Source organism: Abramis brama (assembly GCF_963993115.1).
Source record: "Abramis brama genome assembly, chromosome: 12".
NCBI lineage: Eukaryota > Metazoa > Chordata > Actinopteri > Cypriniformes > Leuciscidae > Abramis > Abramis brama.
The window spans coordinates 21,591,301-21,604,503 of record NC_139974.1 but is presented as its reverse complement, the minus strand read 5'-3'; the positions used below and the strand labels follow the sequence as shown (position 1 = coordinate 21,604,503).

The 13,203-nt window shown below is 47.0% G+C and overlaps 1 pseudogene across 1 annotated transcript in view; it reads left to right on the top strand.

Moving 5' to 3' along the window:
* The window catches only part of LOC311093029 (ubiquitin-conjugating enzyme E2 E2-like), a 199,171-nt pseudogene that overhangs the window by 155,227 nt on the left and 30,741 nt on the right, over positions 1-13,203 (top strand). The window lies entirely within an intron of this gene.

Below are 13,203 nucleotides of genomic sequence, written 5' to 3'. Positions count from 1 at the left end.
CAAAGTCAAACATTTACTGTATAAACTGAAAAATGCTTGAAGATTTAGCTTTCTTGTGAATCACTGAATTAATATTTAGTTGTATAACCACGGTTTCTGAGAACTGCTTCACATCTGTGTTGCATGGAGTCGACCAACTTCTGGCACCTGTGAACAGGTATTCCAGCCCAGGACGATCGTACTACAGACCACAGTTCCTCTGCATTTCTTGGTTTTGCCTCAAAAACAGCATTTTTGATGTCACCCCACAGGTTTTCTATTGGATTAAGGTCCGGGGATTGGGCTGGCCACTCCATAACGTTAATCTTGTTGGTCTGGAACCAAGATGCTGCTCGCTTACTGGTGTGCTTCGGGTCGTTGTCTTGTTGAAACACCCATTTCAAGGGCATTTCCTCTTCGGCATAAGGCAACATGACCTCTTTAAGTATTTTGATGTACTCAAACTGATCCATGATCCGTGGTATACGATAAATAGGCCCAACACCATGGTATGAGAAACATCCCCATATCATGATGCTTGTGCCACCATGCTTCACAGTCTTCACAGTGTACTGTGGCTTGAATTCAGTGTTTGGGGGTCGTCTGACAAACTGTCTGCGGCCCCTAGACCCAAAAAGAACAATCTTGCTTTCATCAGTCCACAAAATATTGCGCCATTTCTCTTTAGGCCAGTCAATGTGTTCTTTGGCAAATTGTATCCTCTTTAGCACATGTCTTTTTTTCAACAATGGGACTTTGCGGGGGCTTCTTGCCGATAGCTTGGCTTCACATAGGCGTCTTCTAATTGTTGCAGTACTCACGGGTAACTTGAGATCTTCTTTGATCACCCTGGAGCTGATCATTGGCTGAGTCTTTGCCATTTTGGCTATTCTTCGATCCATTCGAATGGTAGTTTTCCGTTTTCTTCCACGTCTTTCTGGTTTTGGTTGCCATTTTAAAGCATTTGATATCATTTTAGCTGAGCAGCCTATCATTTTCTGCACTTCTTTATAAGTTTTCCCCTCTCCAATCAACTTTTTTATCAAAGTACGCTGTTCTTCTGAACAATGTTTGGAACGGCCCATTTTATTCAGATCTTAAGAGAGAAATGCACTATAATCACCATGTCCAGTCCAGTACTGCCTTCATCCTTAAATAAGGGCCACTTATTGACACTATTTTTTTCACAGAATGATTAACCTTACTAATTGAACTCCACACTGCTATTATTTTGAACACACCCCTTTCAATTAATGATTCAATTATACAGAATTAGCAGCATACATATCATGACTGTTGGGTCTGTTGTTTTTCTATTACTCTACTACACCTACTAGTAAATTATTTGCCATGTAGAAATATAAATTCTACGAAAAATAGTGATTGATCTGGTTAGTGATGTTGGACTGCTATTATTTTGAACACAACTGTATATATATGTATGTATACTGGACAAAACATACTCGACAAAGCATACTGGATGTGTCATTACTTTAGTATTTCACAAGTTCTCAAAAAAACAAGCATGTAGAGGTATAGATACATTCATTCTTAAATGAAATCTTGCAATAAAGTAATGACACCTCCAGTATGCTTCGTCGGCACACAAAGTTGCATGGAGTGGCAGATTCTGGGTACCATATTTCAATAATAACACATCAGAAAATGTTGTAATGCAAGATTTCGTTTAAGAATGAATTCATCTATGCCTCTACGTTCCTGTTTTTTTGAGAACTTGTGAAATACTAAAGTAATGACACCTCCAGTATGCTTTGTCGGCACATAAAGTTGCAATGGTGGGGCATATTCTGGGTACCATATTTCAACAATAAAACATCAGAAAATGTTGTAATGCAAGATTTCGTTTAAGAATGAATTCATCTATGCCTCTATGTTCCTGTTTTTTTGAGAATTTGTGAAATACTAAAGTAATGACACCTCCAGTATGCTGTCGGCACACAAAGTTGCATAGAGAGGCTTATTCTGGGCACCATATTTCAACAATAAAACATCAGAAAATGTTGTAATGCAAGATTTCGTTTAAGAATGAATTCATCTATGCCTCTACGTTCCTGTTTATTTGAGAACTTGTGAAATACTAAAGTAATGACACCTCCAGTATGCTTCGTCGGCACATAAAGTTGCATGGAGAGGCATTTTCAGGGTACCATATTTCAATAATAACACATCAGAAAATGTTGTAATGCAAGATTTCATTTAAGAATGAATTCATCTATGCCTCTACGTTCCTGTTTTTTTGAGAACTTGTGTAATACTAAAGTAATGACACCTCCAGTATGCTGCATCGGCACATAAAGTTGCATGGTGAGGCATGTTCAGGGCACCATATTTCAACAATAAAACATCAGAAAATGTTGTAATGCAAGATTTCATTTAATAATGAAATTATCTATACCTCTACGTTCCCTTTTTTTTTGAGAACTTGTGAAATACTAAAGTAATGACACCTCCAGTATGCTGCATCGGCACATAAAGTTGCAATGGTGGGGCATATTCTAGGTACCATATTTCAACAATTACACATCAGAAAATGTTGTAATGCAAGATTTCGTTTAAGAATGAAATTAGCTATACCTCTACGTTCCTATTTTTTTGAGAACTTGAGAAATACTAAAGTAATGACACCTCCAGTATGCTTTGTCGAGTATGCTTTGTCCAGTATACATACATATATATATATATGTTAGACTGGAGTAATGGATAACTTCTAATAAAGAACAGAAATTACATTACATTAAATCTCAGTTGGAAACATAATGTCACGTTTCTCCATACTTTTAAAAAGACATTTAGTAAGAAATGTAACTTAAATACAATATAAGTACTCTGGTTGAATTTACCACGTAGCTTACAACATTTATAGAGGCAGACAAGATAATCTTTTCAGGAGTATTTATTTTCACTGTTAAATGAAAAATGCTGCCCGATCCACAGGCTCATAATTCACGTACAACTGTTCCTTTAAGAAATACGGCCAAAAGCACCGAGGGGGAGGGGTTAACAACCATCCAACATTTTTTAAGGTGGAACGAATAGTTTGACGAATAAGGAGCTGGCGAAAAAGGAGATAGGCCTACATTTTGTTACAACCTCACCCATTGGCCAGAAGTGTCTTACCCGGACATTTACTTGTACCTCATCGAGTCACCTGGGGCACGTTCAAGTTCAAAACGGTGCGCAACGTTTTGCTACGGTTTCCGGGTTGAACGTCATGTTTCCTGGAAACGTACTCGGTTACTAACGTAACCTCGGTTCTCTCTAGAAGAGGGAACGAGTACTGCGTTTTAACCAAAACGCTACGGGAAAAGTCTCTTTTCACGAAACACTGAAGCAAAAAATTATCCTTTAATTTTCATATATGTAAAACGCGTTGCGGCAGCAGTCAGCTATGGCGAGACGGCTTGCTCGCTCATTGGCTGCTCTGCGGCAACTGCATAAGCCTATCGAGCGAGGCCTGAGGTGACGTCAGGCCAATGAGGGCGCTTCGCGCCCTCCTCGCCACTTCCCGCCGAGACGGGCGTGGCTTACCTCTATAAAAGGAGCTCGAGAAGGCTGATTCACTTGATTTTGATCGCCGAAGCGAACCAGAGTGAACCAGACGCACGGCAGAGAACGCAGTACTCGTTCCCTCTTCTAGAGAGAACCGAGGTTACGTTAGTAACCGAGTACGTTCTCTTACGAGAGTTCTCTCGTACTGCGTTTTAACCAAAACGCTACGGGAACCCCTTGTAAAACGCTGTGCGTGCTGGGATAAAAACACTGATCACCGGAAGCTATTTCAGGCATACAGTGCATAATCACCAGATAGACTCACACAGAGTCAGGGAATAAGGGAGGGGAGCCTTAATTCCCTATACTGTAGCGTCCGCAGGCTTAACGTGACCTCACAGGGAGAGTCTAAAGACAGGAGGGGTTTCCCTCCGTCCTTATATAGACATGTCCACAGACGCGAATATGACATCACATAGACAGGGTAGGGAGCCTGAACTAATGTGGGAAATGTGGGTCTTACACAGTTCTGCCCAAGATAGTCGGTAGCGCATTGCGCCTGCGATTTCAGAGGTCTGGCTAGACAGCTGAATAGATTACACCGACAAAAGCTTAGCCTGTAAGGCGGGAACCTCTAGGTTATAAAACCTGATAAATGTAGACGGAGAGGCCCAGCCTGCCGCCGTACATATATCCTGTAGGGAAATCCCGCTGGACCAAGCCCACGAGGAGGCAACGCCTCTCGTAGAATGCGCTCTAACTCCCAACGGGCATTGAATGCCCTTGACAGTATAAGCCAGCGCTATGGCGTCAACTATCCATCTGGATAGACTTTGTTTCGAAACAGCCATTCCTTTGGAACATCCGCTGAACGAGACAAAGAGCTGCTCTGTCTGTCTGAAGACAGCAGAGCGGGACATATAAGCTCTTAAAGCCCTAACAGGGCAAAGAAAACTCGAGTCCCCCTCCTCACTCGATGCCGGCAGGGCAGACAGGGAAATAACCTGAGCCCGAAAAGGCGTGTTGAGGGATTTCGGCACATAGCCGTGCTTAGGTTTGAGTATGACTTTAGAGTCATAGGACCAAACTCCAAGCACGCCGGGCTCACAGAGAGCGCGTGCAGATCACCTATGCGCTTCACTGAAGCGAGAGCCATCAAAAACACTCTTTTGAAAGACAAATGTTTGAGGCTAATAGACTGGATAGGCTCGAAAGGGGCACCTTTCATGGCCGCCAAGACCGTAGAAAGGTCCCACATAGGGACTGAAGGAGGTCTGGGTGGATTCAGTCTCCTAGCTCTCCTGAGGAAGCGGATGACTAAATCGTTCCTTCCCAGTGACTGACCCAGCGTTGAACCGGAGAACGCTGAAATAGCCGCCACATACACTTTGAGCGTGGAAGGGGATCTGCCCTTATCCAACAGCTCTTGTAGGAAGGAGAGAACCTCCGTTACCTCGCATTCGAGGGGTGAAAGGCTCCGAGCTGTACACCAGCCGGAGAAAACCGACCACTTCGAAGCATAAAGCCGCCAAGTCGACGGTGCTCTAGCCTGAGTGATGGTATTCATGACTCCCTCTGCGAGACCAACGGGTATCCGTTGAGCGCCCACACATGAAGGGACCACAGTTCCGGGTGTGGGTGCCAAATCGAGCCCCCGGCCTGCGAGAGGAGATCTCTCCTCAACGGCACTGGCCATGGAGCGATGTCTGCTAACTGCATCAGGACTGGGAACCATGCTTGGTTCTCCCAGAACGGTGCTACAAGCAGCACTGGGCATTTTGTTTCCCTGACCCGTTCCAACACCTGTGGCAGGAGGGAGACGGGGGGAAAAGCGTATAGCGGGCAGCGCGGCCACCTTCGGGACAGCGCGCTGTCGCTCTTTGAAGAGAACGCGGGGCAGTGAGCGTTTTCGTGGGACGCGAATAGGTCCACCTCCGCTCTGCCGAATCTCTCCCACAACAGCCGGACTGTTTGTGGGTGTAGAGACCATTCGCCCGGGGGAACGTTGTTCCTGGACAGTCTGTCTGGGCCCACATTCTGACGCCCAGGTACATGCACTGCTCTCAGCGAGCGTAAGTTGTGCTGAGCCCATATTAGGAGGCGTTTCGCCAGCCTGTACAGGGATGTGGATTTCAGACCGCCTTGGCGATTTATGTAGGACACCACAGCCATGTTGTCCGAACGGACTATGACGTGTTGGTCCTTGATGTGGGGACAAAAACGCGTCAGCGCGTTGTGCACTGCCAGCATTTCTAGGCAGTTTATGTGTTGGAGCTTTTCTCGTTCCGACCACAGGCTGAAGAACGGTCTGCCCTCGAGCAGCGCTCCCCATCCCGAGGTGGATGCGTCAGTTCTGATCGACCTTGAGGCGTAATCGACCGGGTACCCGCGCTTTCAACCAGAACTGCAGCGGGCGCATGCGGAGCAAGCCCAGCCGGAGAACTGATGATGCTGAGGCCATGAGACCCAGCATCCTTTGAAACTTCCTGAGCGGGGTGAAAGCGCCGCGGCGGAAAGACTTCGCCGCGCGTTGAATGTGCAGCACGCGCTGTGGCAACAGCCGCGCTGTCATAGACTGCGAGTCCAGAACGATACCCAGAAACGAAATCGTTTGACTGGGGTTCAGTGAACTCTTCGCCCAATTGGCCGTGATACCAAGATTCTCGAGGTGATCGAGTAAAATGGTTCTGTGCTCCACGAGCTGAGATCGTGATTGGGCTAGGATCAACCAGTCGTCCAAATAGTTCAGCACTCGCATGCCTCTGAGTCTGAGAGGAGCGAGCGCTGCGTCCATGCATTTCGTAAATGTACGAGGTGCCAGGGACAAACCGAACGGCAGGACTGTATACTGGTATGTCTGACCCCCGAAGGCGAATCTCAAGTATCGCCTGTGATGTGACGCTATCTGTATTTGAAAATACGCGTCCTTCAGATCTATTGACATAAACCAGTCTCCTCTGCGAACATGCGCGAGGATTTTCCTGGTCGTGAGCATTTTGAAACTGCGTTTCACTAATGCTTTGTTCAGCTGTCTTAGATCCAGTATGGGTCTGATACCACCGTCCTTTTGGGGACTAGAAAGTATCTGCTGTATAGCCCCCCTTCGCTTTGAGCTTGGGGCACACGCTCTATCGCCCCTTTGCTTACCAGTTTTGATATTTCGGCGCGAAGTAGGTGTGCTACTTCTGAAACCACCGTAGTTTGGACGCGCGCTGTGAAGCGGGGAGGGCGTCGACAAAACTGTAGCGAGAAGCCTCTCTTATAATGCCTAGCACCCAGTCCGAAACCCCTGGAAGCGCTGCCCATGCTTCTGCATGGTTGGCTAAGGGCTGGATGCGAAGCGCGCTCTGTTCGCCGTGCGACAGAGGCGCTTCGGGGCGCAATAACGTAGGCGTTATACCTGTGGCATTCGAGGCGGGGGGCGCGCTTATTACAGCGGGCAGAGCGCTCGTCCTCAACCTTACTACAGCGCTTGACTGAGTGAGGGAGGGCTGAGCGGGTCCCGCGGGACTCATGTCTGCGAGTAAATGTGGGCGGGAAGCGGGCACATTCACTGCTTTGGGCGCGCTGTCTGACTGAGCAGAGCGAGCGCGCACAGATCTCGTTTTTACAGAGAGCCTGTGGTCTGTGAGACATAGTGTTTGTGCGGGCACTTTCACTATGTTGGAAGCGCAATCGACCTGAGTCGATTTTATGTGCGCGAGCCCTAAGTGCAGGGCTGTGCTTGTGTGTAGAGATGGGCACTGAGGAGTGGGCATCGACACTACACTTATAGCACCATCGGCCGTGGCCGGGACACCAGAAAATACCGTGAGTAAGTGTGGGCGCGGGAGAGCGGGCACAGTTACTGCAATGAGTGCACTGTCTGTCTGAGCAGAGTGAATGCACACAGGTTTCGTCTTTACAGAAACCACAAGGCATGCAGAACATAGTGTTTGTGGGCACTAGGCAGTGGGCACGTTCACTATGTTGTGTGCGTGATCGACCCGAGTCGAATATATGAGCGCGGGCCCTGTGTGAAGGGCTGTGCTAGTGTGTAGGGATGGGCACTAGCAGTGGGCATCTTCTCTACACATATAGCATCATCGGCCGTGGCCGGGACTTCGGTAGAAGTCCGGCCATGTACCACGTGCTCGTGGGCTGCAAAAAACACGTCTGCAGTTGCCTCTCGGGGAACAAACAGAGTGATTTGCATTCGGCGGCATAAATATTTTCTGCCGGCAGGCCTGGGGTTCGAACCTCCGATCCCCCGCGCGCAAGTCTAAGAATCTACCACTGGACCACAGTGAAGATACATAGACAAAGTCAGCGCGAGTGTTATCCACACTGGCGTATGCTTGCAGGCATGTACCACGTGCTCGTGGGCAGCAAAAAACACGTCTGCAGTTGCCTCTCGGGGAACAAACAGAGTGATTTGCTTTCGGCGGCATAAATATTTTCTGCCGGCAGGCCTGGGGTTCGAACCTCTGATCCCCCGCGCGCAAGTCTAAGAATCTACCACTGGACCACAGTGAAGATACATAGACAAAGTCAGCGCGAGTATTATCCACACTGGCGTTTGCTTGCAGGCATGTACCACGTGCTTGTGGGCAGCAAAAAAAACACGTCTGCAGTTGCCTCTCGGGGAACAGACAGAGTGATTTGCATTTTCAGACGCCTGCAAAATGCCAGAATGTGAGAAGAGTGGATATTGCCCAGTTTCAGCGGGGCTGAAAATACTCCATTCTCCTTTCGCCAGTGACGCACGGGAACCGTAGAAACGGTGTTCGGTTGCAGGCAAGCGGGTACTACGCGCTCGCTGGCTGCAAAATGCATCTCTGCAGTCGCCTTCAGGGGACTGACAGAGCAAAGCATTGGCGGCATAAATATATATGCCGCTAGACCGGGATCCGAACCCCGGCCTCCCGTGTGAAAAACCTATAATTCCACCACTGAGCCACAGGGGGATACAGGATTTTGAAAGCGGCGTCAACATATATTCTTCGGCGTTTGCTGGCAGGCAAGCGTGTAACAGACTCACTTGCTGCAATAATATTTCCAGTCGCCGAACAGGGAACTGAGAAATGTGAGAGAAAAGAGGTCAGACCGACCAACGGTGGGACTAAGAACACTCTTTTCTCCTTCGCCGGTGAATGACGCGTGCAGAGGCAGGGTAGCTTTTCTTGTAACGTAAAGAAAAACTAATCCCGCCATCCGCTTCCAGGAAGGGCAGCCTCGGAAAGGATGCCCGGCGAGTCCTCAGAGTCACCGTAGGCAATTTGCTCGGAGTGAAGGCGTTCGCCGTCAGCGAGCGCGAGCGCTGCATGAGAAGGCGTCTTGAAAAAGACGCAGCTCTTTTAGGGGTGTGTGTTGCAAGCGAACACACACACACACACACATACACAAGAACAAAGAATGTAAAGGATATGGCGTCGGAAAGCGCAGCAGGTACGGCGGTAGAAGGCGGCGTTGGCCAGCGGCTTCAAGGGCTCGTCCCGCTGAAGTGCTTGCATCAGACGACGCGTGCTTCCTCGTGATCCAGCGATGCGTGCGCTTCGCTGAAAAGAGTATTAAAATCAAGTGAATCAGCCTTCTCGAGCTCCTTTTATAGAGGTAAGCCACGCCCGTCTCGGCGGGAAGTGGCGAGGAGGGCGCGAAGCGCCCTCATTGGCCTGACGTCACGGTCACCAAATACCGTGAGTAAGTGTGGGCGCGGGAGAGCGGGCACAGTTACTGCAATGAGTGCACTGTCTGTCTGAGCAGAGTGAATGCACACAGGTTTCGTCTTTACAGAAACCACAAGGCATGCAGAACATAGTGTTTGTGGGCACTAGGCAGTGGGCACGTTCACTATGTTGTGTGCGTGATCGACCCGAGTCGAATATATGAGCGCGGGCCCTGTGTGAAGGGCTGTGCTAGTGTGTAGGGATGGGCACTAGCAGTGGGCATCTTCTCTACACATATAGCATCATCGGCCGTGGCCGGGACTTCGGTAGAAGTCCGGCCATGTACCACGTGCTCGTGGGCTGCAAAAAACACGTCTGCAGTTGCCTCTCGGGGAACAAACAGAGTGATTTGCATTCGGCGGCATAAATATTTTCTGCCGGCAGGCCTGGGGTTCGAACCTCCGATCCCCCGCGCGCAAGTCTAAGAATCTACCACTGGACCACAGTGAAGATACATAGACAAAGTCAGCGCGAGTGTTATCCACACTGGCGTATGCTTGCAGGCATGTACCACGTGCTCGTGGGCAGCAAAAAACACGTCTGCAGTTGCCTCTCGGGGAACAAACAGAGTGATTTGCTTTCGGCGGCATAAATATTTTCTGCCGGCAGGCCTGGGGTTCGAACCTCTGATCCCCCGCGCGCAAGTCTAAGAATCTACCACTGGACCACAGTGAAGATACATAGACAAAGTCAGCGCGAGTATTATCCACACTGGCGTTTGCTTGCAGGCATGTACCACGTGCTTGTGGGCAGCAAAAAAAACACGTCTGCAGTTGCCTCTCGGGGAACAGACAGAGTGATTTGCATTTTCAGACGCCTGCAAAATGCCAGAATGTGAGAAGAGTGGATATTGCCCAGTTTCAGCGGGGCTGAAAATACTCCATTCTCCTTTCGCCAGTGACGCACGGGAACCGTAGAAACGGTGTTCGGTTGCAGGCAAGCGGGTACTACGCGCTCGCTGGCTGCAAAATGCATCTCTGCAGTCGCCTTCAGGGGACTGACAGAGCAAAGCATTGGCGGCATAAATATATATGCCGCTAGACCGGGATCCGAACCCCGGCCTCCCGTGTGAAAAACCTATAATTCCACCACTGAGCCACAGGGGGATACAGGATTTTGAAAGCGGCGTCAACATATATTCTTCGGCGTTTGCTGGCAGGCAAGCGTGTAACAGACTCACTTGCTGCAATAATATTTCCAGTCGCCGAACAGGGAACTGAGAAATGTGAGAGAAAAGAGGTCAGACCGACCAACGGTGGGACTAAGAACACTCTTTTCTCCTTCGCCGGTGAATGACGCGTGCAGAGGCAGGGTAGCTTTTCTTGTAACGTAAAGAAAAACTAATCCCGCCATCCGCTTCCAGGAAGGGCAGCCTCGGAAAGGATGCCCGGCGAGTCCTCAGAGTCACCGTAGGCAATTTGCTCGGAGTGAAGGCGTTCGCCGTCAGCGAGCGCGAGCGCTGCATGAGAAGGCGTCTTGAAAAAGACGCAGCTCTTTTAGGGGTGTGTGTTGCAAGCGAACACACACACACACACACATACACAAGAACAAAGAATGTAAAGGATATGGCGTCGGAAAGCGCAGCAGGTACGGCGGTAGAAGGCGGCGTTGGCCAGCGGCTTCAAGGGCTCGTCCCGCTGAAGTGCTTGCATCAGACGACGCGTGCTTCCTCGTGATCCAGCGATGCGTGCGCTTCGCTGAAGAGATTAAAATCAAGTGAATCAGCCTTCTCGAGCTCCTTTTATAGAGGTAAGCCACGCCCGTCTCGGCGGGAAGTGGCGAGGAGGGCGCGAAGCGCCCTCATTGGCCTGACGTCACCTCAGGCCTCGCTCGATAGGCTTATGCAGTTGCCGCAGAGCAGCCAATGAGCGAGCAAGCCGTCTCGCCATAGCTGACTGCTGCCGCAACGCGTTTTACATATATGAAAATTAAAGGATAATTTTTTGCTTCAGTGTTTCGTGAAAAGAGACTTTTCCCGTAGCGTTTTGGTTAAAACGCAGTACGAGAGAACTCTCGTAAGAGAACGGCGTGCACCGGTGTGCAACGGGGTTTGAGATACGTTTTCTCTTGTTTGGTGGGTGTGTCAGAACTGCAGTCCAATCAGCAGCAACATGTATATAAAGCACGCGGTATTAAAGTGAATTCGCACAATGGGTTCAAGGAAAGTAATTTACAAATGTGTTCGATGCAGCTCGGTAGCCTATACGCAACAACTGAGGATATTGGAAGACATGTTTGTCGTAAGTTTTATTGTAAAAATATAGGATATCAACATATTGATGTAACTGTTTATATTTTTAGCTTCATTGCAAGTGTATGACATTTGGTATAGAAATAAACAATGGTAATTAAGTGTTTTTCCTAAAAATGAGAAAGAAAATAGAGGGTATTAAAACAGTATGAACTACAAATAAAGTCAGTATGTGAGGCTAAATAGATGCGTTTTAGTCTGAATTAGGTAAGATGTGTGCTTCCATTTCAGTTTCAGCAATCCTTTCACTCGTTTGGGATGTTCTCTTTTGTTCTGGGTGGCAAGTGCAGTAACTGTAACATCGGGCATATTTTGTAGTATTAAACACATATTTATACCGACTTCATCAGGCTCCGAAAATTCTTCACAAAGAACACAAAGAATTGCCTTCTCGGCTGCCATAGTTGCAACTCTTGCGTCATCAGAACAGTGTGTTCAACGCATCACCGTTTCTGTTTAAAAAACGTTGTGCAACGTTTTGTCGGGGATGAACGCAGTCCAGGTAGCTGCAGTGAATGATTTTACTTCGGTTTTAAGAAGTAACATCTTTACATGTATAATATTATGATATTAATATTATTATACATCTTTAAATGTATAATATTATGTCTTTATATTTAGAGTAGCTACTGAGTGCACTTTTCTGTCCAGCCATACAACTAGCCTGATTTAGCTTTCGATAGCATCATCCGTAATTCATGATATTTCCATAACAGCAAAATATTGATGATGATGGCAGGCAGAGATGGGCATAAATACATGGAAATGTATTTAAAATAAAATAAAAATACAAAATACTGTGTGGAAGAATTTAATTAAATACAAATTACATGTTTGTAAGGGTTAGTACATGTCCTCAATCCGATACTATAATGGCGCTCGCCGGATTGTTTTCCCCTAAGAGTGGGCGTGAACCTTTTCAGAGACGTTCTATGACGCTACGCCGGTTGTATGTATACCGAAGGCGGCCCTTCCGCGGCAAACGCTATTTTCGAGCGATCTGTCGCCGGAAATATATAGCATGCAGTTTATCAAGAATAATGATTGATCAAACCAGACAAATTTCCATTTGGCGTTTTAATTCCACATTTCAAAGTACAGTAACTGTCAATGAAACATTATGTCAGATAATTGAAATATAAATAACAGAAACAGAAAAATAAAAATATATATATACACACTAAAGAACATGCAGGTTTCCAATTAAATTTTGGCTAAAAAAACAGCCTTAGTCTACAAGCAAATTATAACACTTACAATAATTGTTAAAAATATATAAAAAGGTCAGCTCTAGGATGAAAAGAATTATCAGTAAACATTATAACAAGTAATGAGGATATTTGGTACCAAAGAATGTGCAGGATACCAAATAAATCAAGGTATAACATCACATTTACAAGCCATTTCTAACAATAGGATAAGTGGTAATAATTTAGAGTAAAGCTCTGGAGTAGAATAGACCATTATAATGGCATTGCTGACCTGGGGTACAAGATTTCACTGTACGGCAATAAGATCTGTGTCTCTTGTATCTGTGATAAACAACTTGACAAAAAACACTGAGGTAAAAACAGTCAGTCAGTCTGAGTACTATCTGGGACCAGGTAATGTGCAATATCAAGTATCAGAGGCATAAAATAGGATTTCCAAGGTATTTTTAATAGAATAACGTAAGCACACTGATGGAATAAAAGTAGAATTTTGGTACTAGTTAATGTGCAATATCAAGTATCAGGTATGAAATAGGATTTACAAACT